Here is a 14,690-nt window from a genome sequence, read left to right on the forward strand (position 1 = left end):
AGCTGAGGAGTGGGGCATGGATGGCTCAGCAGCAGGACATATCCAGAGAGTGGGGTCTTCCAAGCACTAAACTTGGGGATGGGTTCGGAGACTCGGCCATGGTTTCCACACTCCCAGCCAAGAGCTGGGTCTCCTTGCCTGTCAAGGGAGCGCACGTTGCATCGGGTTTTTGTGGGCTTGTACCGGAGGTGTGGACCCCATTCTGCTATCGAGGCCCATCCAGAGCTGGGCTGATGGACATGAAGGGCAGAAATCTCCGTGGATGGGAATCGGCAGCCACCACCTGCAGGGCTGCTGCGTAGACAAGGGAGCGCCTTTTGGGGATACCGCAGAGGGCAGCGTGGCTGGGTGAGGTGCTCGCTCCATGCTCCCTCAGCACACGGCAAGCACCACTCTGTGCACATCAGTCATAGGCGGGAAGCTCTGTGAGCAAAGGGACCAGGTCTGCCTCCTTAGAGCACTGTGCCTCCTAGCACCGTGCCTGGCCCCGCGACCCTGACGAATACATGCTTGCTGATGAAGAATAAATGCATGCATGGATGGATGGATGGATGGAGATATGGGCTGAATATCACTCAAAGCTTTCTGATCGATCGAATGGCCCAGTGATGGACTGGGCTGCTTTGAAAAGGACCATGGATGTAAATTCCAGCTGGAATGGGGCAGCACCAAGGCATCTGGTGGTGGGAGACAGATGTAGAATCCGTGTGCTTTGGGGGCAGACAAATCTGGTGTGAGTCCTGGCTCTGCTGCTTATGGCTGTGAGACTTTAAAGCAATTTGCCTCCACGTCCACATCTGTAAAATGGGCGTAAGAATCCAGTTTGAGTTTCCTTAAAGAAGAGCCTGAGACAAAGACGTGAGGAAAGGTAGTTTATTTGGGAGGTCATCCAGGAAGCAGGAGGGAAGCAGCCGTGAGTGGGGGCCAGAGAAGGAGGAAAAGCCCATCAAGGGGGCCTCTTAAGCCTTGCTAAACTAGTAGGACTCACTCCTATTGGCTGTCCTAAAGGGATTACGTGGAAAGTGTTTCTCTTAAAGGGTGAAAGTCCTGACATCTCCCCACCACCTCCCATCTCCATCCTTTGAGGCAAACTTCCCTGCATCTTCTTTTTTTTTTTTTAATTTTTTAATGTTTATTTTATTTTATTTTTGAGAGAGAGACAGAGTGTGAGTGGGGAGGGGCAAGGAGAGAGGGAGACACAGAATCGAAAGCAGGCTCCAGGCTCCAGAGCCCGACGAGGGGCTCGCACTCACGGACCGTGAAATCATGACCTGGGCAGAAATCAGACACTTAACCGACTGAGCCACCCAGGCACCTCCAGGCTTCATCTTCTTGTGGGATAAGGCCTCTCCTTCCCTCATTCCTCAAATAAGAGGCCACTGGAGGTGGGGAGCTGTGCATCCCAGCCACGGCTGCAGACGGAGGTGGGTAGAGGGGATATGGCACAGAGCACTGTTCTGTGCCTGCCTCAAATCTTTCCATGGTGGGGCACCTGGGGGGCTCAGTCAGTAAAGTGTCCGACTCTGGCTCAGGTCATGGCCTCGCGGTTCGTGAGTTCCAGCCCCGAGTCAGGCTCTGTGCTGACATCTTGGAGCCTGGAGCCTGCTTCAGATTCTATCTGTCTGTCTGTCTCTCTCTCTCTCTCTGCCCCTCCCCCAGTCATGCTCTGTCTCTCTCTCTCTCTCAAATAAATAAACATAAACAAATTAAAAAAAAAAACCTTTCCACGGTGATAGATATGATAGATAGAAACCTTTCCGTGGTGATGGAATGGGAGCTCCGTGAGGGAGGGACTTGTCAAGACTAGAGTGACTCAATAAGTATATTTTGTGGGCACCTGACTGTCTCAGTTGGTAGAGCATGCGACTTTTGATCTCAAGGATGTGAGTTCAAGCCTCATGTTGGGTGCAGAGTTTACTTCAAACAAAGTTTGAATTAATATATAAGGGTTACATAAAGTAAAATTCTAAGGTGTAATACAGTATCTGAAAAGAAACTGCCTACGGCTATTAATTGTTATTAATTTCTTTTTATTAATAGATGATGCTACTTTTCAAGAGGAATAGGAATCATTTGGGGTAACACTGTAGCATTTGGGCTTGCGTAGTTCCTTACAGGAACTCGTTGTTTTGGAGATAAAAAGAGTTCTGGCTCTGACCTACAGAATGCAAACTCTAGATGAGTTAGGACAGCCTTTCAGACATCTGGGCACATTGGAGTTTCTCGTCTGGATTTTAGTGAAGCCACCGCCTTTAAGACCCTCTGACATGCGGCCTACGAGTTTTCTGAGTTGAACTGACAGTTTTAAAGCAGGAGCAATAAGATCATGTCAGGGAGAATTACCTGGAGACCCTGGACATCCTAAGATGGTCTTTTAACTGACTGATTTATGGAAAATAAAAGTGTCAAAAGTTGTGCGGACACACACTTTGCCATCGAGCTCAAACCCTACCCCATGGTGCAAAAGGAACACGTGGCCAAAAGGGTTAATCCACACTTCTGCACAGTCAGGACCAGCACCAGCTCCGTCAACCATCACACGCCTCTCCCCACGGGAGAAATGGAGACAGTGACCAACAGGTGGGACAGCTTTTCCTGCGGGAGGGGGCCCATCCCATGCTGTAGAACTGTTTTCTGAAGCCTTTGGTCTTCGGGTGCCTGGGTGGTGCCGTTGGTTACACGTCCGACTCTTGAGCTCAGCTCAGGTCAAGATCTCGCGGTTTGTGAGTTTGAGCCCCACATCGGGCTCCTTGAGCTGATGGTCAGGAGCCTGCTTGGGATTCTCTCTCTCCTTCTCTCTGCCCCCCCTCCCCCCCCAACTTGTGTGCTCTCTCTCTCAAAAGTAAATAAATAAAACTTAAAAAAGAAATTTTTGGTCTTGACCTGGGTATGCTCACTAAAGGAAACCTCTTCTCCATTCTGAATAGATTTGGCCTCAGGGGAGAAGGCAGATGATGGGGGGAAAGTGGGGGAGGGAGAAGGTGGTACCAAGGGTACAATGGAAAAAACAGAAAAGATGGTTTAGAAGGAATCCAATGGGATGGCCCCCAGGCACGTTGGCAAGTCTTCGGGTAGCACCAGAATTCTCAAGCAACAGATCCCTTCTTTCACAGACAGTGGCTTGGGTGGGAGCTGTCCCCCTAGCTACCCTACCATTGCCAAACTAGCTACTGAATGGTCACCTTGAAGACTAAAGATTCTCATTTTCTGGCGTTTGAGGTTCTCCTGGCCGGCAGAGATGGGTACCAAAAACCAGCTGTCTTTTCTTCTGCGGCACAGTGCACAGCAAAGACACTTGGCTTACGCTCGTGAGATGCAAAAGAAGTGTTCTTGAAATACATTGCCGCCCTGTCGATACTAATGCATTCAGGAAACTGAAGGTGATTCCCAGGACACTGTGTCAGGCCTGGCATTCAAATATTTAGTGGCCGAGTAATTACTGTAATAATTAATTTCCATTGCTTAATCCAGCAATCAGGCATGTCGCTTTACACATGGGAAAATGTTGGTCCCTGTAGGGATGTGTGTGTGTGTGCGTGTTTGCGTGTTGGGTAAAATACAGAGCAGCAGTGGCTATTTAGTTAAGATTTGGAGATCAGTCTGTGGAATAAATGAGATGCTTTTCGCTTGGTTTTTAGTTACAGGTTTGAGAGAAAACCCGAAAGGTGAATCAAGAGCAAGAAAACTTAAATGCCCCAAACTTCAGTCACCATCCTTGTGAGACCTTCTCCAAGTCTGATCAAATGTTACCATTTGCAGCTTTGGAGATTTTACCTTGAAAGTGGATAATATTACCCAGATCCTGCCCTAGGCTTTCCAGAGCTGTGCTGCTCAGCAGGGATACCCTGCAAGCCACATAGGTAATCTTAAGTTTTCCAGTAGCCACATTTTAAAAAAAGTAGAAAGAGATAATGAAATTATTTTTAATCATGTGACTTCATGGAATAGATCTGAAATACTACCATTGGAAAATATAAGACAGTAACGGGGTATCTTCCGTTCTCTTTCGTACAAAGACTTTGAATCTGATGTATTTTTCACACTCCCAAGATGTCTCAGTTCAGTTAAAAATTTAGTTCCTCAAGCTCACTAGCCACATTTCAGTTACCCAAAAGCTACATGTGACTAGAGACCTCTATCCTGGCAGCACAGAGGCACAGAATGCTGATGGACCGCTAGGAAGCCATCACTTAAATAGAAATGATAACATTATCATAAAAGAAATAGGCTATGGTGTTTAGTGTGTCAAAGGATGATCTGATTCAATTTAAGCAGTAACTGGGCACCTTGACAGACTGAGAGAGGTAGGGATCACGTCTTTCTTATCTTAAGCCCCCCTTTGCATTCATTTTTTGTATTGTTTTTCATCTTTCCTCATATGATGAGAACCCAGAACATGGGAATTGAGTGAAAGCCTAGCCCCACTTGATAGGTGGGAGAAAGACAGGATACAGAACAAGAATTGAGATGGACTCTGAACTCAAGGAATTTGCCATCAGAAGAAGCCATATCAAAACGGAATGATGTGAGAATGTCACCTGATGTCTAGAGTATGGTATTGGGTTAAATGTGATTAAATGCCACAGTGAAAGGTGGATGGGAATAGAGAAGTCAAAGCTGGCTGTATTTACTAGGGATAATTTCTAGGGAATGGCAGACCCTTCAAGGCTGGCTGGGGTGTGAGCAGGTACAGGGGAAAGGCATTGGGGGAGGGGCAAATGTACTGTGGAGATCCAATGAGCATCCTCTCTCTTCGACATTCATTAAGTCTGGATTCGTGGCTGTGGTTGCTTTGCTCTATTCAAGGCCAGCCAAAAATTGGAGATGTTGCAAGGGCAATTAGATTTGCCTACTTCTTTGAAAGCCTCCATTTTCCCTCTTTGCCCTTGATTTTGACTTTTCTTTCCTCACCCCCTATGGTAGTCTTGAGTGCAGTGTATAGGGAATCCTAGTTTCCCATCTTCTGGAAGGAGTGCACTTCCTGGCCCCTGTGTGTCTGGGCAGGGCCATGTGACTAGTTCCTTTTTTTTAAATTTTTTTTTTTTAACGTTTATTCATTTTTGAGAGACAGAGAGAGAGACAGAGCATGAGCGGGGAAGGGGCAGAGAGAGGGAGACACAGAATCCGAAGCAGGCTCCAGGCTCTGAGCTGTCAGCACAGAGCCCGATGCGGGGCTCGAACCCATGAACTGTGAGATCATGACCTGAGCCGAAATCGGATGCTCAACCCACCGAGCCACCCAGGCGCCCCATCATGTGACTAGTTCTGACCAATTTGACGACAAGTGAAGTGAGTCACTCCCAGACCAGTCGTTATCAGTGTGAGACCCTCTGTGAAGGGCTCTCTTTGAAGAACTGGCTTGAGATAGTGGCCCTCCGTCACTAACTATACGCTTTGAGCCCTTCTGCTGACTGCTAGTGGGCATGTCATGGGAGACTGAAATGCACTGTAGTGGTTTTAAATCCTATTCCATAGACATTGTTGCCATGATTTGACCTAGCCTATCCTGACTGCTACAACCCTTCCATTGAGAGAGGACACAATTTCCTTGTGGCGGATGGGTTTGAAAGAGGGGCCAGGAGAGTGATGTCTCTAACATAGATGTGAAGAGACCCTGGAATACCCTGCATAGGACAACCCTCTCGGTGGTCACCTAAGATTTTAAGGGCCCCCTGCTGGGAAACTCAGCTCCAGTGGCCATCCCATGGAAGACGTACATAGTCAGCACTCAGTGCTGAATACTGGAGGCGGAGGGGTGGGGAGGAAACACCTAGATCTGTACCCCCAGAAGGAGAAAGAAGAGAATAGGGGTCTGGCCCACCGGTGCTAAAGAAAACTAAAGGCTTAGGGTCAAAGAACATCTTGGTTGACCCTGGACTTGCTGCCCAGAATGTCCCTCTTCCTCCACAGCCCTATAGCTGCATGCTGCTTCCCAAGGCTTCCTTTCCCTTTTTCACCCCTTGCCGATAGTCCTTTAGTCAGATTTTACCTTGCCAGGTAAGCAAGGGGTCTCAGGTTCAATCAGTTATTTAACAGACAGCCCTTGATGTCCTCCTATGTGCTTGTCTTTAGGATACTGTGCCAGATGTACTCCTGCCCTGAAGGAGTTCCATCTAGTGGGGGAGAGCGACCAGTAGGACTGGAATTCCTCAGGTGAGTTTTAAGAGCTAGGACTGGCAGTCCAGAGGCAGTTACCACTGAAAAGGAGCCCTTCTCCCAGCCTGAGAAGTCAAGAAGGGCTTCTCAGTGAGGCAGGAGCCACTGGGCAGAGTTAAGGGAGAGGCAGTCCAGGCAGAGGTAGTAAGGAGCGCAAAAGAGGAAGTGAGCGAAGGTGAGATCGCTGGGCTGTGTGCATTCAGAGAGCACTAAGTAGCTGGGCAGGAGAGGCTAGGGAGGCATTGTGGGCAAGCAGTGAGAGATGAGGCTGAAATGGAGGGGGCAGGACCCGGTCACCAAGGGCTCCGTAACCATAGCAATGGTGATGCGTACAGGCTAGCAAGAGCTACTGCGGAGATTTAAGCAAAGGAACACCTTGATCAGATTTACGTGCCGTTGGGAGAGGGAAGTGTGTGTGTGTGTGTGTGTGTGTGTGTGTGTGTGTGTGTGAGCTGTCCAGACAGGAAGAGATCTATTTTGTGGATTTATTTGTTTGCATGTGTATTTATTTGTGTTAAACAAAACTCCCCTCTGGCACAGGTGATGTGAAAGGATAAACCAGTATTTTAACAAATTGAGAGCACTTGTTTATTTTTCCTCAATAAGGGACCCAGGAGAAGTAGCAGCTCGGCACAGGTGGAAGGGAGCTGGGGGAAGCTCACCAGTGATCAATACCCTCGAGTGAGGGTGGCTGAAGGCCAGCAAATAGGGGTGTCCAGTATTACATGTGAAAGGATTAGGGGCACCACACTTCAGCGTTAACCCCACCCCAGCCCCACCACCCACGAATCCTCACCGAAAGTGACTTCTGTGTTGATGTGGGTCCAAGAGAAGGGACAACCCTAGGACGTGAGACTCAAAGACGAGCCAGAGAGTTGGAAGGAGCAAGACATGGGGGATGGGGTGAAAAGGAGGAAGGTAGGTCCTCCCCAGAGGACTATTGCGGATATTGGGTGGAGGGAGATGTTGAAACGGGGCCTGAGCCAGATTTCTTTAATGCAATAAAGGAAATGATGGGAGGGAGGTGAATGGCCACTTGGGCTGTCACAGTACTCTGAATGAGAATATACAAGGTTAGAGGCTGTCTGTGTTTACTTGAAAATAGCTCAGGATGGATGTAGGAGGAATATACGTAGGTACGTTAACGTTAAGTGGAGACCAAGGTTGAAGGGTGCTAATTAGTAAATATGTGAAGAATCCCAAGTTTCAAATATTGCTCTCTAAATCTTCCCCAGAGAGTTTAATTAAGAATGATTAGGTATTTGGGGTTGGCTAAAAGAGCAGTGCTAATGCATGAGGATAGCTAGAAAGATATACAGGCATCTCTCCATGCGTACAAGAAAGTGGCATTACAACCTAATGCTTTGGTCCAGAACTTTGGTCCTGTCTTCCATCCCGTGTTCCCCCTCCCCACCCAGATCCTGTCACCTAATTGGTTGGTTCTGCCATAAGAATTTTACTGCATTTGCCTCAGCTGAACCTAAGTTAGTTAGGGTATGCTGTTGTAAAAGAGAGCTCTCCCCCCCCCCCCCCCCCGAAAATAGAGGGGCTTACAGAAGTTGATTACTTTCTCAGATAACCATCTCTAGGTGAGAGATCCGGGCTGATGGGGCAACTCTGCTCCAGGCAATGATTTAGGGATCCAGGCTCCTCCCATCTTGGTGCTCTGTCGTCCTGTAGGACATTGCCTTGCAGGGTCAGAGCTCAGTTGTGGGTTCTGCATCTTCCTACCCATGGGAAGGGAAAAGAAGGAAGCTCAGGTGCACGCACGTCAGCTCTCAACTTGGAGTGTAAGTTTTAAGTTGCCTTTTAAGTTGGATGAGTTGGGCTCTATCTCCCAGGAGATTTGCCTGGGCGTTGCATATATCCCGTTCTGCTCCCTTCCCACTGGCTTAGACTTCCTGACAGATCCACCCAGAATGGAAGACCAGGAAATGAGGTCTCTGGCTCAATGGCACCCACCTACCCTCAGTCTCAGCACCATGAAAGAAGGGGAAGGTGGATTTTTACCACTCTGCCACAGCACCCTTCCCTAAGTTTCTTGCTAAAAGGACAGAGCATTGGGACCTCACAACAGGCTGAATCTAGTTTCTGTGCCTACATGTTAGTAAATGTACGTACAGCAGAATTTGGTCTCAGAAGTCCTTTCATTGCAACATACTGATGGCAAGGTAGTGGAGGCTGGTCAGCCATGACCTGGGAACTTGTTAGAAATGCAGGGCTCAGGTCCCACCCTAGACTGCTGAGTCAGGGCCTGTCCTTTAACACTGGTTGTCCTTTAACAACCTCGAGGTGATTGGTGGAGAAGCAAGGTGTCCCAGGAACTTTACTTGGTCTTGACTTTGGCCTCATACATACACAGCTTTCCGTTGATTTTTACAGCTGGGAGAGCCCAGCCAGCATCTATGACAGTGATCTTCCAACTTTTAAGAATCCACTAGTGAGTAGGGATATTTTAGCAGATCATACCCAGCATTGAAAGAAAAGTAGAAAAGACATAGTATAGAATTTAAAAGAAAAGAAAAGAAAGGGCACATCACACTAAGGGTGTTTGCAGTTAGGTGCAGGTCACTGTCAAAAACCAAAAAGGCGTTTGAAAGCCACGGATGTAGGAGGCAGGGGTCTGCGGCAGAAGTTCACGGACTAGACAGCAACAGTCGTCGGGATGAATACCACTTCTGAACAGGGTGGCTTTGACCAACATTGAGCCTCATTTCCTCACATGTACAACAGGTTAACTGCAGCCTGCCGGGTTGTGACCGGGATGAGGCATAAATCTCATGTGGGTCCTTCCTTTGCCGTTAGTCATACCCCCTTTCTTTTTAGGACAGGAGAGTGGCTTGCCTGGGCTTCTCAGCTGACACTAAAGCCAAGACTCCTCTTTCTTTGAGCCTCACTTTCCCTGTTTGTAAAGAAAGGCACTTTTGCCAAGAAGACCTTTGAAGGGGTTCAGGCCCAGGGTCAGTGCAAGAGAATGTGTCCAGAAGGCACGTGTTTAGGGCGTGGGAGGGGCGGTGGTGGAATGACCCTCACTGGTGGAATGACCCTCACTGTGCCTCTGCACCTCGCAGACGCCCTGGTTCCCGCCCTAGCCCCCCCCCCCCCCCCACCCCCCCCCCCCCCCCAGCAGCAAGAAAGAACCTCCGCGGCGCAGGGCGCCCCTCGTCCCTCGCCTCTGAGAGCGGGCGGTGCGGCAGCGCCACCGTGTGGCCGCACAACATCAAAGCGCCGCCGCTCGGCCACCTGTCTTGACCCCTGCAACATTCACGCGTGAAAGAATGGAGACAGAAGAACTTTGCGGTGAGGGCGCAAGGTTAATTATGTGGCCAGCTGGGAGGACTCGGGGGGTTACTCTTGGGGATAGGCCGAGCCCTGCCCGAGACCTGCAGGGAGGGAGGGCAGCGGGCGGGGGCATCTCCTCCGGCACCACCCGGGTCCCCGTTTTCATGCACGCCCTCCCGTTGCGGAGCTGTTCGCGCCACCGGGTACAGAGTGGACGGGGCAGGGGCGGTGCCCCCTCCCTGCGCTCTCATGGCAACTCGGCCAGGCACAGTCCCTCTCCCAACGGGACGCATCTGCAGGAGGATGCGGCCAGAGTCTCCTTGCCAGCTCCAGAGCTCATGGTTAGAGCGCACTGGTCTTGTAAACCGGGCCACGGGTTCGAGTCTCGCTGGGTCCAGCCGCAAGTTTTCCAGTCGCGCTCCCTGGCGAGCGGATCGCCCATCGCGGGTCAGGTTCTGCGTTTACTCTCGGATCCCGCAGGGGAAGGAGGAATACCATGGACACAGTTCAGGTGAAGGGCAGCCAGGAGCATCCTGAGCTGCGGGAACCGGGCCTCGCCCTGGACAACAACCGCCGGGCGGCTTCCGGGGCGCCTGGGCCCAGGGTCCGCGAGTCCGGGAACGGCTCCGCCCCAGCGCCCGCGCTCCAGACGTGGCAGTTTTCCCGCGCTCTGCCTGCGAGCTCAGCGGCCTTGGAAAAGGAGGATACGCCCCTCGCCCCCAGCCCCACTCTGAGCTCACAGTCACAGAGGCTCACCCTGGGTCAACTTTTGGGCCAAATTCCCCTCCTAAAGGAACCCTGTGGGCGTTCGACAGTGTATATAGCTAAGGAATATGACGCCAAAAGACATTAAGTAATTTGCTCTTTTGCTTCCCCACCCCCAGCCTTCGGGCGACCAGGCGCTCGTTACTGAGCGAGATCGGGGAAACCTGGGGGATTTGGGAAGAAAACGCCTACCTCATCCCTTAGCGGCTCCCTTAGCCACCACGCCCCCTGCAGGAGCTCGCGCGCAGCTTCGTCTTCTGTGCAATGGGAACACAGGAACATTCCTGCCACCTGTCTGGACTATTTCAGGGCTCACACGCGAAGGAATGGAGACAAAGAAGAACTTTGCGGTGAGAGCCCAAGGTTAAGGATCTGGCCTGGGATGGTTCTGGGGGGTGGGGGGTACTCTTGGGGTTGGGGATGGTGACCATGATTAAATCTGGATTTGGTGCAAGTTACTTCCAACTTTCTGAACTGCTCTCCCTTGTGACTACTACTAACAGCTAATACTTTTTTTTTTTCCTTAGAGAGAGAGAGAGAGCACGTAAGCAGGGAGAGGGGCAAAAGGAAAGAGAGAGAATCCCAAGCAGGCTCCATGAGCATGGAACTCCATGTAGGGCTCCATCCCACGACCCTGGGATCGCCACCAGGGCCCAAATCAAGAGTCAGAGGCTCAACTGATGGAACCACCTAGGGGCCGGTAACAGGTAATACTTTGAAAGCAACTGTCAAATCCTAAGCAGAATCACTGAATTAACACAGTGAGTGTTTACAAAAACGTTATAAGTGGTATCATTCATCTCACTGTCCATAGAAGGAAGCTGAGGCCCAGAGAAGTTAAGTATCTTGCCCAGGGCCACCCAGAGCAACTAGCAGAGTCAGGATTCACATCAGGCTACATAGCTCCAGGTGTCACTTCCTCCACTGTGTTGCTGTGTAGGACATTCCGAGTCCCTGTTAGGGGTTTTCCGGAGCCAGAGAGAACAAAGTTGTGCCTTCAGGGAAATACAGTTTTTGCAACCGTTCTGTGGAAGTCAGTTTTTAGAACCAGGAGATTTTGTTCACACCATTCATGAGGGGAAAAAAGCAAACCACCTTAAAAATGAATTCTCCTTGTACCCGTTCCTAAGAGTTCTCTATGGAAGGAAGATGTTTTCTGTGTCTGGCAGTAATATCTTTTTATCCTACATAGAGATAAATGCAAAGTCTCTATTATATGCACCCTCCTAAACACTATTATTTTTATTCTACGTGGAGTTATGTTGATGTCTTGCAAAAAGATATCCACCCTTTTATAGCTTTTAAAACAACAGCAAATAGGGGCACCTGGGTGGCTCAGTCAGTTGAGCGTCTGACTTCAGTTCAGGTCATGATCTCATGGTTTGTGGGTTCAAGCCCCGCGTCAGGGCTCTGTGCTGACAGCTCAGAGCCTGAAACCTGCCTCAGATTCTGCATCTCCCTCTCTCTCTGCTCCTCCCCTACTCATGGTCTGTGTGTGTGTGTGTGTGTGTGTGTGTGTATCTCAAAAATAAACTTAAAAAATTGTAAAACAACAGCAAAGAAACCAGGTTTTTGTGTGTATTCATGTGTCCCGTACCGTGGGCATTTAGGTTTGCTAGTAGATTGTATTTTCCAAAAGTGGTCCCCGCAATACTTCCCATCCTATATGCTCTTAAATTGTAGCTGTGACATTCCTCTTGAAACTTTGTGGACCTTTGTGACTGCCTCAACCAGTTGTGGTATAAGTGATGGTATATAGCTTCTGAGGCTGGGTCATAAAAATGCCATGCATGTGCACCTTGCTCTGTTGAGACACTTGTTCCTGGAACTCACCTGCCATGCTGTGGGGAAGCCAATCAGCCATTGGAGAGACCACATGCAGGAACTCAGGCCTACAGTTCCACCTGAGGTCCCAGGCGACAAACAACCAGCATCAGTCCCCAGATATGTCAGCCAATGACTGAATCTTCAGATGGTTCCAGCCCCTCACCTTCCAGCCACCCCAGCTGATGCCACATGGAGCAAAGAGGAGCTTTTCCTGCCAAGCTCCGCCCAAATGGAAGATTCATGAACAGAATACGTGATCGCTGTTGTTTTAAGCCACTAAGTTACACAGCAATGGATGACTGGAACTGTTTCTCTACACTTTTTCTGCTGTTATGAACTGTTCTGCAGTGACCTTCTTTAGGACTCTTGTCTTCTGCACATACCTGAAGATTTCCCTAGAGAGACGTCTAGAAGCAGCATTCCTGGGTTCAAGTATAAACCTCAAAGGGAATCCTATAGCACAGTTAAAATGAATTAACCATATCTACATCTAACAACATGGGGCCATCTTGAAAACAATGTCAGTGAAACATGCAAGTTGTAAAATGATACAGTATGGAATGAAATATGTAGAATTCTAAGAACACTGAGAACAATGTTACATGTTGTTTATGTTACATACATGTAGTAAAGGTGTGAAAACATACAGGGGGGCAATACACATACAAGAGTGAGTGTGAAGTTTAGTAGTACCCATAGGATTTCATTTCTTGGGGGCACCTGGGTGGCTCAGTTGGTTAAGTGACTGATTCTTCGTTTCAGCTCAGGTCGTGATCTCAAGGTCTATCCTGAGATCGAGCCCCATGCCAAGCCCCAAGTCGAGCCCTGAGCTGGTCATGGAGCCTGCTTAAGATTGCCTCCCTCCCTCTCCCTTTGCCCCTCCCCTCCTCAAACACACACCCACCCACCCCCACACCCCCCACACACATTTTATTTCTTAAAAAAAAATGAAGATCTAAAGCAAATATTACAATATTGACATTTGCTAAATCTGGGTGTGGGGGATACATGGGTATTGTTATTGAAAATTTTTCTTTATACTTCTTATGTTATGTATTGATGTTATGTTATTAATAGTTATGTGAATATTTCATTATTCAAAAATGTTTAAAAGTCTCCACTCAAATAGAATTGTGGTCACAGTAATTTTGTCCCTTGTGATTTTCTGGGTTTTTATGTTTGATCACATAACTGATTAATTAAAGCAAGACCTTTGGATTTTGATAGACTGATCATTCAATTCAAATACCTCCCCCCCCAACACGCATTCTTCATCCTGACCACACCCAAGGACTCTTCCTTTAAGAAGCAATCAGAGCTTGGGACGCCTGGGTGGCTCAGTCTGTTAAGCATCTGACTTCGGCTGGGGTCATGATCTCATGGTTTGTGGGCCCAAGCCCAGCGTCGGGCTCTGTGCTGACCTCTCAGAGCCTGGAGCCTGCTTCGGATTCTGTGTCTTCCTCTCTCTCTGCCCCTCCCCTGCTTGTGCTCTGTCTCTCAAAAATAAATAAATGTTAAAGTAATAATAATAAAAAAAGAAACAGGGCGCCTGGGTGGCTCAGTCGGTTAAGCATCCGACTTCGGCTCAGGTCATGATCTCACGGTCTGTGAGTTCGAGCCCCGCGTCGGGCTCTGTGCTGACAGCTCAGAGCCTGGAGCCTGCTTCGGATTCTGTGTCTCCCTCTCTCTCTGCCCCTCCCCCATTCATGCTCTGTCTCTCTCTGTCTCCAAAATAAATAAACGTTAAAAAAATAAATAAATAAAAAGAAAGAAACAATCAGAGTCTTTAGTTTCCCTGCCTTTACATGGGATAGTCCCTCTGACTGGAATAATCCCCAGAGATTTGGTTTCAATAATCATTCTCCTTATGTTTCATTCAATCCTCCCCAGCCCCCTGTGACTGTCTGCCATTTACTGGGTGCTTATACCAGCCAAGCATCATGTCAAATGCCTTACGTGTGTTTTCTTTTTTAAGTAAACCAACTTAATAATTATTGTCTTCCCTATTGTGTAGACAGTGTATTGATGTTATGATGTTTAAGACTTTGGCTTAAATGTTAGTTGCTCTTGTTATTGTCACGGTTGTGGTTGTCATTCTCCCAAAACCTTGGGGGCAGAGCAAGAGTCGACCCCAGGCCTGTTCAGACTCCACACCCTCGGCCATTAGACTGTCCTGTTTCCTGTGAAGAAGCTGTCCTTTTTATTTTCAAATTACAGATAAAGAACCAGATTCTCAGAGTTTCTCTCCTTGTCTACCTGACGAACTATGCATCCCTCCAGGCACAGTGCAATGTCACCTCGTTTGGCCAGGCCCTCCGTGAGAGCAGTTCATGCCAGTCCGTCACAGAAGTGCGTTTGTATCCTGCCTTCTCCACTTCGTCTGTGAGCTCCTTTAAGGTAGAGACTGGCCAATGCACATTTGTATTCTCAGCACCCAGAACAGCACCTGATGTGGCTTTTCAGAAATGAATATTGATTAGCACCTGCCTTGCTCAGTCCCTGAGCTACATACTTGCCGTTAACTCGGGTGAGTAATTCATTTCACCTGTATGCACAGGGCACAGCTTGTGCAAAATGGCTCGCAGCCATCCTCTAAAACACAAACAAGAAATTCTTTCTCATCTTGATCAAAGAAACTTGAAGGACTGCCCAACTTGAGA

At 48.7% G+C, this 14,690-nt stretch overlaps 1 non-coding gene across 1 annotated transcript; it reads left to right on the forward strand.

Annotated features, from left to right (window-relative positions):
- The first annotated feature begins 1,835 nt into the window (after nucleotides 1-1,835).
- TRNAK-UUU (transfer RNA lysine (anticodon UUU)) lies at nucleotides 1,836-1,908 on the forward strand. The gene has a single exon. It is a non-coding gene; the product is annotated as a tRNA-Lys (tRNA).
- The last annotated feature ends 12,782 nt before the right edge of the window (nucleotides 1,909-14,690 follow it).

This window comes from Panthera uncia (genome assembly GCF_023721935.1).
Source record: "Panthera uncia isolate 11264 chromosome B3 unlocalized genomic scaffold, Puncia_PCG_1.0 HiC_scaffold_1, whole genome shotgun sequence".
NCBI classification, from domain to species: Eukaryota; Metazoa; Chordata; class Mammalia; order Carnivora; family Felidae; genus Panthera; species Panthera uncia.